This window comes from Giraffa tippelskirchi, chromosome 8 (assembly GCF_054371585.1).
Source record: "Giraffa tippelskirchi isolate mGirTip1 chromosome 8, T2T-mGirTip1v1.2.pri, whole genome shotgun sequence".
Classification (NCBI taxonomy): domain Eukaryota; kingdom Metazoa; phylum Chordata; class Mammalia; order Artiodactyla; family Giraffidae; genus Giraffa; species Giraffa tippelskirchi.
In genome coordinates, this window is record NC_137282.1 from 101,557,930 (window position 1) to 101,573,669 (window position 15,740).

Here is a 15,740-nt window from a genome sequence, read left to right on the forward strand (position 1 = left end):
TTGGGGGCAGGAAGAGAAGGGGACGACAGAGGATGAGATGGTTGGATGCCATCATCGACTTGATGGACATGGGTTTGGGTAAACTCTGGGAGTTGGTGATGGACAGGGAGGCCTGGCGTGCTGCGATTCATGGGGTCGCAAAGAGTCGGACATGACTGAGCGACTGAACTGAACTGAACTGTAACCTACCAGACTCCTCCGTCCATGGAAGTTTCCAGGCAAGAGTACTGGCGTGGGTTGCCATTTCCTTCTCCAGGGGATCTTCCCGTGAATGCTATGAGATTCTTAGTATTCTTCTATTACAAATGTTCTAATTTTTTCAGATTACTAAAATGCTATTTAAATTAATATAACTAATGAAGAAAGATGATGTTGGTCTCTGTTTAATACTAGCATGATGAGTCTAAGCATTGTTAGTAAATATCTAATAATTATTAGTGAAAACCTAATATGTAATCATTGATACCTTCCAAAAGCATCTATGGGATAAATGTTTTCCTATCCTTACTATAAAATAATATATATTCTGTTGCAAAATGAAGCACTTTGAAGCTTTCCAAATATAACAGAAAAATTATTTCACTGAGAATTCTATTCATGGATTGTAACAGAACCTATTTTATATTTTTATATTTGTATTTATATATTATGTTTTCATATTGCATTTTATGGGTTTCAAAGTACTTTTCACTCCATTAGATTTTCAGTGAAACTTTGGAAAGTTGTTAGGGCAAGCATACTTATCCTATTTACATATGAAAAAGCTGACTCTCACAGAGATTAAAGGCACTTGTGCAAGGTCTTTCATGTAGTTGGCAGCAAAGGTCAGGGTGGAAGTCTGTACCCTTGCCATACCAGCCTGCCTTTTGTTGCCTCCCTTGTTCTCTGTGATGAATGTTGCCATTACAGTCAATTCGCTGATTAAACATCCGTGGATACCAAAGACTCAGTGTACTAAGCCATCTTCTGTAAGGAACTTAGTCATTTGCAGATTTTGTTATCCAGGAAGTTTCCTGGAACAACTGTGGTGGAATGGCAGGAAAGCAAAGGATACTGAGTCAATCTAGATACAAGTCAAGTTAATGTCCCTCTTTAATGACAGACTAATATAAGATTCAGGCTTCCATGGTGGCTCCATGGTAAAGAATCCGCCTGCCAATGCAAGAGATGTAGGTTCAATCCCTGGGTCAGGAAGATCCCCTGATCCAGGAGAAGGAAATGGCAACCAACTCCAGAATTCTTGCCTGGAGAATCTCAGGGACAGAGGAGCCTGGCGGGTTATGGTCCATAGGATTTAGCCACTAAACAACAACAATAGGAGATTTAAGTGAATTCTAAAGTATGGAGTTACAAAATTAAATCTTTGATTACCATGAATTGAAGAATAGTGTGCAAAGTAACAATTAATGACAGAGATGAAGTAAGGAAAACTGATTTATTTTCCCCTTCTGTTTCCTGGGCCCCAAAGATAAGACAACTACATTGTAAAAATAACAAAACCAAAAGCTTAACTTGCAAAAATCCTGAAAAATACAGAAGGTGAAAAAAGAAGAAGTTACTCTAATTTCACTATTCTGGGATAACTTCTGTGAACATTTTTACATAGGCTTTTCTCCTATTGTTTTACCAATACATATTTTTACATAGTTGAGGTCATATAATTTATATTTTTTTCCATAAAAGATAGTAACATAAAAAGTACACTTCCCAGTTATACAATCTTGATAATCAATATTGAAAGCTGCTGTGGATGATTTCATTTTGTGAATGTGTAAGAGTTCACTAAATCTTTCCTATACCATTATTGTTAAAAAAGATTCATACACATTTTACTGCATTTATGAAAAATAATTTCTAAACTTTGAATTATTTCCCTAGTAGAGATACCCAAGAATGGAGTTATTTAATCAAAATACATGAACATTTTAGTCTCTGAAGATATACTAATAGATTATTTTCTAAAACAATTTTCATTCTTACCAGTAGAATACGAAAAAATGTCATTTCACCTTAAAAAATACATAGGTCCATGGTATTCTTTTTTTTTTTTTTTTCTGCTAAGAACTTTGCCAAAGTACACTTATTAAATCTTTCTTCCCTCAGGTAAGGCAGCCTCAGGGAGGAGAAGGGAAAGTCTTCTTGGGGACATTGCTGGAAAGAGCTTCCTACTCTTTGTGGATATCCTCGTGGGCTGTCTTCAGCACCCTGGACACCAGGACTACGAATTCCTCAAAGCTGACCTGTCCGTCTTTATCGTCATCCAGCTCTTGGGATAGTTTGTCAATGGGAGGTTGATCTTTGGTGTTCTTGAGGGTGTTGGGAAGTTCCTTTGTGATCAGCTGCTTCAGCTCATGCTTGATGAGGGTGTCGTGATGCCCCAGCCGAACAGAGTACCCATGGTATTCTTATATTCTTTTTTCCAAAGGAGAAATATTTTATTTATTATTTTTATTTGATTATTAAAGTAATACTCAAACATTGCAAAAAATTTTAGATTATACAAAAAGGTTTTAGAAAGTGAAATCTACATCTAACCTACTGTCCTTATCTAATTAAACACGATAAACATTTTTTAAAAATTTTGGCTGCACTGCATGACATACAGGGATCTTAGTACCTCCCTGCCTGCCAGCCATGCATTGAACCTGTACCCTCTGCATTGGAAGCACAGAATATTAAGCACTGGACCACCAGGGAAGTCATTAATGTTAACTGGCATAAATCTATGTCACCATTTTTGATAGGTAGAGAGTATTCCATTGTATTGACATACCATAATTTATGTAATCAGTCCTTAGTGAAAGACATACTGTTTCAAGTTTTTAAAAAATTATAAACAAGACTGAATCTGCTGCAAAATTATATCACCAAGGGTATATCGATTCGTTTCTCAAAGTCTTATCCTGGTAAGCTTCAAATGAGTTAATGTATAAGCAGCTAAAATAAACTATATTATAGGGCTGCCCAAGACCCGATTTTACCCCAGTTGCAATATTAAATGGTGTGTAGCAAATTGGAAATCCTATGACTTGGGAGTACATATTAGTTTTCTATTGCTGCTATAAAAAATGACCACAAATAGTGCTGTGCTAAGTTGCTTCAGTCGTGTCCGACTCTTTGTGACCCTAGGGACCATAGCCCACCAGGCTCCTCTGTCCATGAGATTATCCAGGCAAGAATACTGGATATGCTGTACCCTCCTGCAGGGGATCTTCCCAAAAACCTGGGGTTGAACCTGTGACTCTTACATCTCCTACATTTGCAGACAGGTTCTTTACCATTGGTGCCACAAAAACAGATTTATTGTCTGAGAGTTCTGAAGGTCACCTGTCTAAAGTCATCTGCAGGACTGAGTTTCTTACAGAGGCTGTAGGGGAGAATCAATTCCTGTGACTTTCCCAGCTTCCATATGCTGCCTGCATTCCTTGACTCATGGCCCACGTCGCTGTGACCTCTGCTCCTGGAGTCTCATTTCTCTCTCGCTGATACCCCCGTCTCCCTCTTATGAAGACCCCTGTGAATACTTTGGGTCCAGTAGATAACATAACCATCTCAAGATTTTTAATTTAACCATATTAGCAAAGTCCCTTGTCCATGAAAAGTAGTATCAGTTCAGTTCAGTTTGGTTGCTCAGTCGTGTCTGACTCTTTGCGACCCCATGGACTGCAGCATGCCAGGCCTCCCTAGTTTACTCAAACTCATGCCCATTGAGTCAGTGATGCCATCCAACCATCTCATCTTCTGTTGTCCCCTTCTCCTCCCACCTTCAATCTTTCCAAGCATCAGGGTCTTTTCAAATGAGTCAGCTCTTTGCATCAGGTGGCCAAAGTACTGGAGTTTCAGTTTCAGCATCAATCCTTCCAATGAAAAGTAATATATTCACAGGTTTCAGGGACTGGGGTTTGGCTCTTTTATTCTATCTACACAAAGCATTTATCTAAATTTGAGTCTGTCCTCCTTCACTTAAGAATTTGGAATTACTTAATTTATATGAACCTGCCAAGTTGCTTCAGTGGACTGGGGTAAAACTGAGTCTTAGGCAACTCTATAATATAGTTTTTTTTTAGCTGCTTATAAACTAACTCATTTGAAGTTTACCAGGTTAGGAAAATAAGTCTTTGCAATCCCAAGGACTGTAACATGCCAGGCTACTCTGTCCATTGGATTTTCCAGGCAAGAATATTAGAGTGGTTTGCCACGCCCTCCTCTAGGGGATCTTCCCAATGCAGGGATCAAACCCACATCTCTTTTGTCTCCTTCATTGACAGGTGGGATCTTTATCACTGCCACCACCTGGGAAGTCCTGTGTCATCTTTAACCTGTAAAATAAAGCAAAGAATATTTTCCATCTAGGGTGGTGATGAGGATAATTAAATCATATGTAATGTCTTCAGTTTAATGCCAAACACTTACAAGAACACTTAGAATAGTAACTGGCGCACAGGAAAAATCTAGAACTTAGTAATCATAATACAATTACTGAGACCAATGAGTTGCATTATTAATATCTTTATCTGTATCTTGGAACCTACTTGAGACTGATGGGTGAGGAAAGCTCTGATGTATCTTTAATTTAGCATTTGTTTCATCAACTTTCGGTTTTCTCTTTTAGTTTTCAACTGTTTTGGGGGAAAGGCACTGAATATATATTTATATTTTAAATATATTATGAACAGGCCAGTGATTATTTAAATTAGTATTTGTCTTTTTCCTCCAAAGAATGTGATAATATGAGAATATAGCAACAAAATGCAGTTATATGAAATTATTAATCCAGCTGTACACACTTTTTTCCTACTAGATTTTACATTCATAGTAGCTGAAGCTAGGACCTCCAAGTGCATATTACTTTGGTGCCCTGAAATTATAGAGAAAATGTATGTATGTGCATTTTTCAGTTACAGCTTTCGTTCAATATCTGAAGAACCCATTATTCCAAAGAGAAAACAGCCTCCTAAGCTGATTTTTTCATCTTAATTAAAATTAGGTAATTTTTTCTCCACTTTGTTGCATATTCCTTACAGCCTTGTTATGCAATGTGTGATCTATGGATAAGCAGCACTAACTGGAAACTCATTAGAAATGAAGACTCTCAGGCCCCATCTCAGACCAGCTGAATCAGGATCTGTTTTTTTCCTAACAAGATCCCCATGTGATTCTATGCAAATTTAACATTTGAGAACTATTACCTTCCAGTAAAATCAGAAGATACAATCATGCAAAATAAATTAAAGCATAAAATCTGCCAACAATACCATCTAACTAATGGAAAACCTTGTTAACATTTTGGCATATACTTATTTCCAAAAAATCCATGCCAAGCATATTGTTTGTGACCCACTCTTTCTCTATTGCGTTGTGAACATGTTAACATAATTAAAAATTTTTTAAATTTAATTTTGCATTGAAGTATAGTTAATTTACAGTGCTTTGTTAGTTTCTGGTGTACAGCAAAGTGACTCAGTTATTTAAATACATGCTGCTGCTATTTAGCTGCTGAGTTGTGTCCGACTCTTCTGCAACTCCATTGACTGTAGCCCGTCAGGTTCTTCTGTCCATGGGATTTCCCATGTGAAAAATAGAGTATTTCCTGCCACATCAGTGAACAAGGATGTTACAGTCATCAGCGATTCAGCCCTCCAGGGCACTCCAGCAGGAGAAGACCTGCACCATCTGGCAGCCATTAGGCTGCAGCCAGGCCCTACAGTGAGCACTGAGGAACTCAGGATATGAAAAAACACAGAATACTGGCCTCAGGATACCTAAGATGCATATGAAAGCAATGGTTTCAGTGAGCCCAGACTCTTGCATCTTCCCAAACACAGAAAAACGCTAAATTCCTTAACGTGGGATATCTGGTTTTCTTTAATTCACAAAAATACTTCTGATGTTCAGACTACCTGCACTTTGTTGCAAACTTCTACCACTCCCCCACCCCATCTCCTGGAAGCAGTTCTTTCAGGGCTAATTGAGATGCTCCCTCCCAGCCTTAAGTCCTAAAAATTTCCGCCCAATAAAACATGACTCTCAACTTTCAGACTGTGACTATTTTTTAAGTCAACACAGGCAAGAATACTGGAGTGGGTAGCCATTTCCTTCTTCAGGGCATCTTCCCGCCCCTGGGATTGAACCTGCATTGCCTGGGCGCTTTACCACTGAGCCACAGGAAAGCCTGTACCTCTACATATACCATTCTTTTTCAGATTATCTTGCAACATAATTTTTAATGTTTGCATTGTATTGCCAATCTGTATTATACATGCACCTGTCATGATTTAATCATTCCTTTCTTGGTGGTCATTTAGGTAATTTTTTATACTTTTACTTTGAAAAACAGCTCTTGGGTGATGAACATCCTTGTAATGCAAGGTTCATGATTGTCTGATTCAAATCGTAACACTGCTACTTACTAGCTGTGTGAACTTGTACAGGTTACTTGACCTCTCCTTGCTTCAGCTTATTCATTTGTAAAGTGGGCACAGTAAAAAGCATCTCATGCGGTTGTTTTAAGGATTTAAATACATGATTCACCTGAAGATCTTAGAACTGTATCTGGCACATTCTAAATGATTGTTATTCATCTTTTAAAAGAAATTATTATTATTAATCCTTATGAACACGGGACTATTTCCTTACAACAATTTTTTTTCTAAATGTAAGAATACTTACGTCAGTAAGCTAGTTAATAGCAGAGGCAAAGATAACTGGATTTATCTCATTTTAATCTCCTCCCCCCCTCCTCATCGTTCTGGACTAGAGTGCCCACATAAGCAAGTGTATGTATGACCTTAAAAAATAAATATACATGGGAGGGTTGACCGCTGAGAGTAGGATTATTTTAAATAATTCTTTTCTCTTTAGACAGATCTGTAAAACAGTGCAGTTTGGCAGCTGATATCCATAATAAGAATGGGGAAATTATTTTGATTTAAGCTTCAATCAACCCAGGAAAATTCCTGGGAGCAGGGCAAAGCGAACCTATGGTTTCCATGGTTACAGATCGCTGTGCTTCTGGGGTCCCCGCTCCCTATACTGCGCAAGCGCACAGAGCTGCCTTAGCTACCCGGCGCCTTTGGTTTCGAAGAGAAAGCTCCTCCCTCTTCTTTCGCCGTTCTCCTATCATCTTCTCCCTTTGCCTAGTCCACGCGCTCCGGTGTCCGTGACGCAGTATTCACGCGCCTGTGTCGTTTAGAGCCGCGACGCTGAACATGGCGCGTTCCTAGAAGCCGCTTTCGGCATCAGTAGGCGGCGGCGTGTGGACTGGAAGCGTGGGGCGCAGAAGCAGCCGACGCCGCTTCGTGTTGGGGCGTGGAAGCGGGAGAGACTGGCTATTCCGGACCGAACCAAACAGTGAGGCCCCGGCTTGAGAGCCTCAGAGCGCGCGCCTGTGGAAGGGAGGAGTGGGCTGGGCAGCGGAGACCTGAGAGGCGAGGGAAGAACGGGTGGCTGTTGGGAGGCCAGGCATAGTAGTAGCGAGAAGAGGGCGGCCTGCAGGCTTGGCTCTCTGTTACTTTAAGGACCCCTGGGAGCTCGAGGTTGCCCCAGTCATCCTGGCAGCGGGAAGCATGATCGCGGAGGAATCAGGGTCCGGGGAAGCAGGGACTGGGTGTCAAAATGAGGACGTAGGGTGCTCATTGTGGCTGCAGTTGCGGGTTAGGGTGGTGCATTTGCCCTTGGGGGATAGGTGGTGCTAATTTGCAGAGATCGTGGTCATCTTTAGTATAAAATCCCCGTATGTTTTTGCATATTGCATCCACGACATTGCTGCTAATAGCAATGCTGTGAAAGCTTTAATTGACTATTAGATCCTTGCTTGCTTTTAGAGAAAAAGTGAAGAAAGTTATATATTTTCATAGAGGACCTACTTGCTAAGGTATGGCCGCCAATGCTTGAGCCCAGCTTCTGCAGTTTATAATTTGAGGGTATTTGTGATTCAGCAATACTATATTGAGGCCCATTGCATCTGTCATTTTTCTTTATCCTTTTGTGAACGTGGTGGTGAAAGAGGGCAGTATTATCTTTTCAGATTAACTTGACTACATAGGTAGGATTGCTGTATTGCCTCCTGGAGCCAAGATTGCAATTGACATCTCTCCTCCCCACCCCATTTGAACGAGCTCAGTTGTAGTGCGGTAGTGCCCTTGCAGTTTGTCTATTCTTCAGAAGGGAATAAGGAAGAGCAGTTTACAACCGTAATGCTTTTTATTTTTTTCACGGGTTGGGAGTTCATTCCTTCATTTTCACGTTATTTCAGATTTCTCTATTCAGTACTGAGGCTTCAGGTTAAAGGCGGTGTACTATGATATCCCTTTCATGACATTTCCTTACATCTTTTGTCACTAAAGAAGATTTCTGTGAAATTGGACTGAATATCTCTCCCTATTGGTGTAATAGGATTGTGGAATTTTCCCCCTGTAACTCCTAAGACAGGGAATAGAAGAAACAGTTTAATTATAGCAGTGAACGGTGGCAATATATTACAGCCTTAGGGCAGCTGGACTGTCTCTGCCCTAGTTACACTTCCTAAAGCAGAAGGAAATACTCAACACAAATGAATTTAGTTGTGATAATAATGATTGTAGGTTCTGAATAAATAGGTGAAGATTATTTGGGAATTAATATAAACATCTTTAGGTTTTGTGACATTGTGGAATATGTTTGCATTCAGGATCAAACCTGAATGCAAAAGAATCCTTGTAGACATTTGGCAGTTAAAGTGTACTGAAAATCTTTCTAGAGGTAACTACGTGTGTTTTTCCAGAAATGTTCATAGTTTGAGAAAGAAAATATGTTTGATTAGATAGATTTTAACCTTTGTGTTGGATATATGTATGTGTGTTTGTATTTAATCTTGGGCTTTTCCTAGTTTAGTGTTATTGATGACAGTTCCTTTCTTTTCCTGTCATTCCTTTCTTTTCCTGTTTGCACCAAATGGGGACTGTCACTTAATTTTAGAGTGTTTTAGGAAACAGCAAGACACATTTTGGGCAGGTGTGAATCTGGAGTGTTTTTGCTTGGTTTTCTTAATATCAGGCTGATTACAGATAAGTCGACAGTTAAAAGCTTTGTAGAACTTGAGCTGGAACAGTGTTGTACCCTTGCTGCTCAAAATGTGATGTATGGCATGACCTGAAAGTTTGTTAGAAGTGCACACTCTCCAGCTTAACCCAGACCTATTGAATCAGAATCTGCATTTTAACAAGCTTTCCAGATGACATGAATGTACATTATAGCCTGAGGCACACTACACTGGTTGGTAAAAGCTGAAGACCAAGGTCATGCAGAAACCTGCATAGCACTTTTTATTTTTAATCTGAGGTGATCTTACGCTGGATATCAAGTCTGGTTTGTCTGGTTGAAGCAGCTAAAGGCCCAGCAGTGCTAAGTGACTTGCATAAGGTCACATATTATCTAAATTTTTAACTCAGGTTCTGATTTACTATAATGCATTTCTTTTGCTAGTTATTGCTAGAGTTCACCTTATCAAAACTGAACTAAAGCATTCATGAATGACAGCTAGGTATTCATTCAATAACAAACATTTATTGACTAATGGAAAGGCAGCCTACTAATCTTGGATGTCTTTAGTAATTACTCTTGTCTCCCATGGTGGTTTTAGCCCACCACCTCCTTCCTTGCTTACTCTTTCCTGGATAATGTTGGCCTCTGCTTCCCAGAGGAAATGCTGGGAACATCTTTGCTTTTGCCCTCTTTCATCCTCGTACTCGTCCACCTTTATCTGTTCATTTCTAATTGTGCTCTGGATTTTTTTTTTTTTCCTTAGGGATAGTGTTTACTTGATGTATTAGTTTACTAGGGCTGACATAACAAAAAGCAGAGACTGGGTGGCTTAAACAACAGAAATTTATTTTCTCACAGTTCTGGAGGCTGGAAGCCCAAGACCAAGGTTAGTGGAGAATTGATTTCTTCTGGGGCCTCTCTCTTTGCATTACATACGACCACACTCTTTTTGCCTCTTTTCATGGCTGAACCTTTGTGCACTAGAACCTCTGGTTGTCTCTTTTTCTCTAACACCAGTCACACTGGATGAGAGGCCACGTTGATAGCCTCATTTTAACTTAATCACATCTTCAAAAATCTTACCTTCAATATCAGGGATACTGAGGGTTAGGGCTTCAACATGTGAATTTTGGGGAATACAGTCCATAACACTTGGTTATCCATTTTGCTCTCAACTGGTTCTAACTTACTAGGATTTAAACTCACTGCTCTCATCTTAATACACCGTATTCACTCTAGATTCCTCTTCAGTTTTATCTGTAATAATTTTTCTTAAGTTTCTTGAAAAAGCTGTCTGTATTCATTTTCTCCACCTTCCTGTTACTTATTTATTTGTTTATTTTTCAATGTGTTGAAGGCTGCCATCCGTTGCAGTCACTGAATTTGATGGGGTGATGGTCACTATTGATCTCTTTGGTCTGAAATCTGAAGGAATCTTGTAAATATTTTGACATTTTGACTGATTGTCCCCCTTGAAATTCTCTTACGTTTCTGTGCCACTGTAGTCTCCTTATGTCCCTTCGGTATCTTGGTCAGCCTTTCCTTGGTATATTTTCTCTCTTCTCTGGCCACTTTAAATATTCATTTCACTCTGGGGTACTATCTTCTGCCTCTCTTCCTACTCTATTTGAAGGATTTCATCTGTTATGACTTCAACTTCTGTCTTTATTTTGATGACTCCCAAATCTATGTTTAGCATACATCACTCCTAACCACTGACACGCTGTGGTTGTCGTAAGACACCTTAAACTCATGTCAAAAAAACTATGTACTTCACCCTTTCTGAAGTTGCTTCCCTTCCTCCTGTGATTCTTGTGTATAACTCATCACTCAGTTGGAGACACCCAGAATCTTAACTCTTCCCTGTTATTACGTTGATGTGCTGACCTTCCCTCACTTTTCTATATAATAATTAACCAAATCTTGTTTTACCTTTTCATCTACTTTTTCTCTCTGGCTACTACCTTGGTTCAGATTATCAGTATTATCTGGATTTCTGTGTAAACCTTCTAAAAAATTTCTTTGCTTCTGACAATGCACCACCCCTCTGTACCCTTTCTTTTTCTGTAGGTTGATTGTACTGTTATTCTGCAGTCCTTTTATGCAGGCATTCAGATAAAAATCCAAACTACCAGGCTTAGGAAATAGAGACATTAATGATTTGGGTCTTGCTTGCTTTTTGCTTTCACCTTCTGCTATTTCCTGCCTCACATTCTTTTGTCATGCTGAATTGTTTACAGTTCTTCAGAAGTGTTTGGATGTTTTTTTAAAGTTGAGATGTTTGTATGTTGTGTGTTTTCTGCCTCAAGCATACCCATCCCCCTGTCTGACAAATACCTGTATGTGCTCATCTGGATAACTTCTGCTCAGCACAAACGAGGCCTTGCTCTCTGGGAAGCCTTCCCCAGCATTCCGAGGGTGAGTTAGGTCTTCTGGGTGTTCTTCCATAGCAGCTTAGTATAGCTTTTATAATGTCTTGTTTTGTAATTGTCTTTTTTCCTCTGTAGACTTGAATGCAACGACTCTCTTATTTATTTCTCAGAGTAGTTCCTGCTTTATTGCTGAATACTGTTAATGGAATTTGAATAACCAGAAAGTTGAAAAAAATGTGAACGTTACATATTCTGGAGGTTAGACTGAGTGAGTTTGAAATGTCAAAGACTTAGGTTAGTTTTTGTGACTTTACACAGCTGTAAGCAGAGATTGGGATTTAGTCATTGGATTCATTTATTTAACAAATATTTACTCATCATTTTCTTGTGTGCCAGGCACTACTTCTAGATTCTGGTGACATATGTTTGAACAAGTTGAAGTCCCTGATCTCTAGATCTTAGGTTATCACCGGGATTCTGGACAATAAAAACATATATATTAGAATATCAGACAGTTAAAAAAATTAAAATAGAAGACTAGAAAATAGAAGGAAGGATATTCAGACTAGAGAGTTTCTTGATTGAAGGGAAAGCTATTTTATATTTTATATTAGGCAGTCAGGGGAGACTTATTTGATTAGTTGACAGTTTGAGCAGAAACTGGATTGAAGCTAAACAGCAAGACATGCTGATAGCTAGAGGCAACAATTTTTCAGCCAGAGGGAATACACACTACAGGGGGAAGATAAGAAATATTTTATGTATCCATTCCATTAAAGATGGGTAGTGTATTGTCTCTAGCTCTGACTGTAGACAATGCCAAGACAGACACCCTTATCCTTTTCTCTTCCTTGTATGTCTATGCAGGAGTTTCTTTAGTTACAGTATCAAGTGTGCAACTGCTGGGCATAGGATATTACCTGATCATAGGATACCTAAACACACAAATACCCACACCCTGCACACAAACACATTTCACTCCTGATGGCAAGATTGCCCTCTAAAGTATCTGTACTAATGTATACTCCTAGCAGCAGTGCTTAAAGCTTTCTGTTTACATACATTCTTGCAAGCACTGATTATTTTCAGACTTTGTAATTTTTGCCAGTCTGATGATTATAAAGTAATATCTCAATTAAAAAAAAATTCCTCATAGCCAGTGAGGCTCGCTCTCTGTCTTGATATTTATTGACCATTTGACTTTTCCCATCTGTGAATTGTCTCTATATATCCTTCATCCTGTTTTTTATTTCTTGTTTTGTTGATTTACAGACATTCCATACATATTCTATATAGTAATCCTTTATCTTTTTAGTCATTTACAATTTCTTCTTCTAATATTAAGCTTTTTAACTTGTGTTTTCATTGACTGTTAATTTTGGTTTTCAGTTTTGCTGTAATATTTATCAGGAAGATAAGCCATAGTCTTTATTATATTTTGGTTCTCAAGCCTAAAGATTTTTAAAAAACAGTTAATTTCACTTGGAATTTGACAACACTCTGAATAAAAGAAAAAATTGGGTAATCGATAGAGAGTATGGGGTTGTGATGGGAGGCTTGAATTCTAGATTACCAGAAATGTCACTAATTTGCCTGTGACCATACTGGATTCACAATTTATCTCTTTTACCTTATGGATGCAGTTTCTTGGCCAGTAAAACAGAATGCTTCAATTCTATATATTTACTGTTGAGAGAACTGGCATGGATGGCTTGAAGGTGATAGAAAATTATTTTAATGATTCAAAATATTATGTTAGTGATGAAATGTAGAACAGTTGTTAATTCTGAAGATGTTCCTGGGCATACAGCCTATACATGTTTTAATGAGTGAATTTTTATAAATACAAATGACTCTTCAGGCTAAACTGTCACAACAAGAATGAGATTCTTCTAAGACGAATCATATGATATCCTGGACCAGTAATTGGAAACCACTAGTCAAAGATACATACATTTGCAGAGGACTGATGATCCCTTAACAGTTAGCAAAAAGTTTTGACTAAAATTTGATCAGTCATGGTCTATTAAGTTTGGGCTGTGCTGTTACTCCCAAAGAACAGTATCTTGTCCAGAGGCACAGTTTTACCTTCCCATTTCTTTGGCATTGGACAAGGAACTTTTAAAACCAGTAAGCATAATTGCTGTTCTTTAGTAGTTTTTATACCAATGTGTATTTTTTTTCTTTCACCTAGAGAGATGTCAAAGAAGGTGGTGGTGACACTAGTTGGGGCCTCCCTGCTTAGCATTACCTTGGTGGGCGTCACTGTTGTTTAGGAAAAGTTGCTTAACTTTTCTTATGAGGATGTGTTAGTCATGGGGACTCCCATGTATACCAAACAGGCAAAAGACTTACTGAAGTTTTTCAATGCTATTTTACTAAAAAATCCCAGTATAACACAAATACTTGGGTTTATTGGATAGGACTTCTCTCACAGCTGCATCCTGGCACTGTATACTGCCTTTTTACATATTATATAGGTTACACATTTATTCCCGTGTCTCTACCCACTAGAATATACTCCTCATGAGAACAAGAGTTTTTTTTTTTTTTTGGCCTTTTTAGTACATTGGTGTATCCTAAGTGCCTAGAATAATGTCTGGCATTTGCAGGTATTCAATAAATATTTAAATGAATGAATGTGGAAAAGTCTAATGATAAGCCAGTAAGTATGAGAAACCTGATAAAGAGCACAGGATTAGAACAAAGGATGTTAGATATTCCCAGTGAAAAGCACTGTTAACTTGTATTGGCTCAATGTGTCCCATTTCAGTAGCTGAATGAGTGAACTGTTCGTTCGTTTATTCCTTCATTTGATTTTTAACCCTTCAGCAGACTGTTTACCTTCATAGTATCTTTAATAGATATTTTTCTCTCTACTGTGATGTAATTCCTGTACTTCCAGAAATGTTGTTTCTTTCACCTCTTTTTCACCTTTTCTGAAAGCCTGCCTTCCACTCTTAGAAACTGCAATCACATTATTGCTTTAAGTTCCTCAAACATTTACTGAGCATTTACTACATCTTTGACACATTATATTAGGTGCAGGCAGGTATAGATGAATAAGACACAGTTCTTGCCTTTATGCAGCTCCTACTTTTGTAGGTGGGACTCAAATTAACAAGGAAATAGATGTAGTAATAGAAGTATGTTCTGTAGGCAAGAATGGTGTGGATGAAGGAGCACTTTACATCTAATGCAGTTCAAGATTCCCAGAGTGGGTGTTGTCAGGAGTGAGCAGTAGGTTTCATATTCTCTGTATTGTGGTCCATTAGCTGCCATTAAAAAAAAACATACATAAAAGGTGGAATTGTATGAAGAACCTTACTTACTCACCACCCAGGTTTAACAGTTATCAGCTCACGGTCAGTCTTCATCTTACCTCCACCTACTTCTCTCTAACTGTGTTGGTCGTGCTGTCTAGAAGCTTGGTCAGATTCAAATTTAACTGTTATTTTTTGGGCAAACTACTTTAAGATTTTGGTTTCTCACAGTAATAAAATATCCCTTTCTTTAAGCTTTTTAGTATGATAACTTTTCTATTTTCATTATGTCGGAACTCTTCCCATAGTTTTCACAGAAATTCATTTCTTCCTTTTCTTTGACACATCTTTCACTAGTTTGCTTTTGACCGCAGGCAGTTTAGCAATTTTGTAGTTTTTCCTCTCCATAGTTCCTCCAGAATATGTTCTCTGCCGTCTGTTCTTCTCTTCATAGACTTGAACTGTAGATCATGATTTGACTTACAGGAATTTAACTGTCTTTGAAAAAATAACATCTTCCCCTCATCTCTCTGTAGGGGATGTTCCAGTAATTTATGGTAAATACTGCATTGCTTATACATTTCACCAAAAAGGCTACTCTTCATTCAAGTTTTTATTTGCCTAGTGCCTATTCTTCCAGGAGGAAGATTGGAGCTTTCGAGTTGTTCTGTCCCTCTCGGGGCTTGTATATCTGGCCATTCTTCCTCTTTCTGAGCATTGTCCTGTCAAGTGTGGACTACTGCGATGTTTTTCTCTTTGGGTGTTTTCATCCTGCTCCTCTCATCACTCGGCCTTTTCCTGCTCCACAATTTCTCAGTCTCCTTGTGCTAAAACGTTGCTTATGAATATTACATTTTCTTAAGTTCTATCATATTTATTTTGTATGAAGCTCAAAAACACATCTTCATCTCACATTTTCTTTTGCTAGAGATGAGAGTATTTTTCATGATGCAGCGTTCAAGTAAAGAAGTAGAGACGGTGGTGTCAGGAGGTTTTCCTGCAGATGGTTGTCCTGGCCAGGTGGTCACTAAAGAGAATTGCGGTGTCCTTCTCTTCCCGGGTCATTGAGGGAAGAGGATGCTTG

General features: G+C 38.6%; 1 protein-coding gene and 1 long non-coding RNA gene across 10 annotated transcripts in view; one reads left to right on the forward strand and one right to left on the reverse strand.

The window, feature by feature from the left end:
• Positions 1–1,421: 1,421 nt before the first annotated feature.
• Positions 1,422–7,143, reverse strand: LOC145517414 (uncharacterized). The gene is made up of 3 exons (XR_014062022.1): positions 6,670–7,143; positions 4,243–4,319; positions 1,422–2,412 (listed from the first exon to the last, which is right to left on the reverse strand). It is a non-coding gene; the product is annotated as an uncharacterized LOC145517414 (long non-coding RNA).
• A 47-nt stretch (positions 7,144–7,190) lies between these two features.
• Positions 7,191–15,740, forward strand: part of IPO11 (importin 11) — a 201,432-nt gene continuing 192,882 nt past the window's right edge. For 8 of the 9 annotated variants that reach the window (XM_081519783.1, XM_081519784.1, XM_081519786.1 and 5 more), the window contains exon 1: positions 7,191–7,350. The gene's annotated coding sequence lies outside the window, so the exon portion shown is untranslated. Of the gene's footprint in view, positions 7,401–15,740 lie in introns of all 9 variants that reach the window. The other variant, XM_081519785.1, reaches the window with a different exon arrangement.